A 2490-nucleotide genomic window follows, 5' to 3' on the forward strand; every position below is an offset into this window, starting at 1 on the left:
TGATCAAATATTGTCAACGTGCTCTGAGTCGTCGTGCTAGCGATTATGGACCATTAACTTCCCTCAGGCAGCGTTATGTTTGACACTTTTATTGGATATTCTAGGTAAATTATGGTCTACTTGAATGTACGGCAAAGAAAAACACGCGTTACATTAAGATTTAGTCCACATGTTCCTCGTCTAACTCCAGAACGAAAAGAGCCAGCAACGTCGAACCTTTGCCAATCAATTTCTATGTTCAATGATAAAACTATTGAATATGAGCCGCATTAAATGTCGTGTTTCCGAATGCGGGCTGTTTTAATTAGGTTCGCGCGGTGCACAAAAACCACCTAATCTGGAAATCGTATGCGATTTTTCGTATCTTGCTTTATATTTAGGTAATTTACGAAGGGGGAAAGTTTAATGTTTGCCCTAGACGCCATTTGGGCATGCTAAGCCACTGGTCCTGTGTCCTAATAAATAAATGGAGCTAAACATTTTTCAGAAAAAAAGTAACTGAAAACGCCGTGAACATACAGAACATGACTACTAAAGCCATTACAATCAGAAATCTTTTCGAAAATTTCACTACACACTGAAAATGCTCTTGATGACCGGTTTACGATAAAAATGTTAAACAATGGCGCAGCTATGTCATTAAAGCCCATGATTTCTGTTTTCAAACCCGTCCAACGGTTTCTTCGTTTATGAGAAAGGGAATTTTAAAGTTCGTCTATACTTTGATTCCAGAGCTAAGAGCCAGGTATTGACGAGTATAAATTTCAGGTTGGTCTCCACGCCAACTCAAAGTCTCGTAAGTTTCTAAAATCTAGTTACAATGTTACATAAAGGAAACATGCAGACAATCGACAAATAAATTAAACTTTAGATTCGTCTGCACATATCTTAAGAAGTGAAATCACGGCGTCTTGTAGATGGGATTACGTTTCGCCTTCTCATCAAAGCATTACCTACAACTGAATAATTAGTAAACTTTATTACTATTACCGGTGCTTCTACAACACTGGATTGGATTCTGAAACAAAGACATTTTCCACCTAACTGGGTCATGTTTTGTAGTTCCCTTTCGTGCCCTTTTCTTAGGAAGTGCAATAAAATAAACATTAATACGACCGTTATTAGTACGGGAATGTTTTTGCGACAATAAATTTATTAAGTCCCGGTTGTTAGGTTGTTACATACACAGGTGAAAAAATGGGTGATTAGGTGGATATCGTTTCCATTATACAAAACACAATTTTTATATTATTTTTAATTAGTCCCCAAGATGTTTTGTGGCGAACCATTTTTGATTACAATAGAGGTTGGAAAAGAAAGGTAGGTACATTACTAAAAGGATGATACAAAAAAATTTATTAGGGCGTACATCCTTTGATTTACTTTAGGTCTTTCTGCGCTAATGAAATTGCTATCATCAAGATTTTCATTTAATTGGACCTCGTCTCTCAGCCCATTCATCCTGGTATCGCAAATAATTAACTTGGTTCGTTACTGTTCTGTTTGTTGGCCAATTTAATCTGACGGATATAAGATTTTTGCAAGGATAAAATAATGAAAAAAACCAACAGGGTTAAACTCCAACTATACAAATGATTTTATTTGTTACTCAGTTGTAAACGTTGATTAACAAGACAAAACGCAAACGGGTAAACGTCATGTTTAAACGCTACTGACTTGTAAAACTGACAGCAGACCTGTAAAACTGACAGCAGACCTGTAAAACTGACAGCAGACCTGTAAAAATTTTACAAGTTAGTAATCTAGTAATTTCATTGGCCAGAATTAATGCGAAGTCTCTGTTACATGGATAACATGATATTTTAGACATTTCTACAAGATTAATTTAAGAACTAATTATTTACGTTTACTATTGTTTACAAATGAGTAACAAATAAAATATTGTACATTATACGCCAGGTAATAGTTTTTACTGGCTCTAGGAGGTGACAAGCTCGCCTAACGGCTCGCTAGTCAACTTCTCCTATCGCCAGTAAAAACTCACTTACCTGGCTAATAATGTAAAATACTATAAACTTGCAGTTGAAATTGAAATTTGAAATTTGGTTCTCAACCATAATTGACCATTGCGATTTGAAATAAAATAATTTCAAAATGGTACTGCTTCCGTAAAAAGGTACCTATCTAAATTGGATACAAGCATACGGAATATTAATAAGTGGCCCCAAATTTCAAATCTGTTTTCATTTCTGGAATCAGAAATAGTAGTTGAAGACATTGGCCCGTATGAATAAAAGTAAGCAAATGCTTATACTTGCAAAATTCAAAGTAAATACTCGTAAGTTGCTCCTTCACACTGGGCGACTTAAGCAGCGCTGCTGAGGAGCAGGATATAGGACGCAGTGCAGTGCTGCTAAACAGACCAGTATGAAGGGGCAGTTACGAGTATTTACTTTGAATTTTGCAAGTATAAGCATTTGCTTACTTTTATTCATACGGGCTATTGTGTGATAGCTAATTTTGAAATAT

This window comes from Photinus pyralis, unplaced genomic scaffold (genome assembly GCF_008802855.1).
Source record: "Photinus pyralis isolate 1611_PpyrPB1 unplaced genomic scaffold, Ppyr1.3 Ppyr1.4_LG1, whole genome shotgun sequence".
Classification (NCBI taxonomy): domain Eukaryota; kingdom Metazoa; phylum Arthropoda; class Insecta; order Coleoptera; family Lampyridae; genus Photinus; species Photinus pyralis.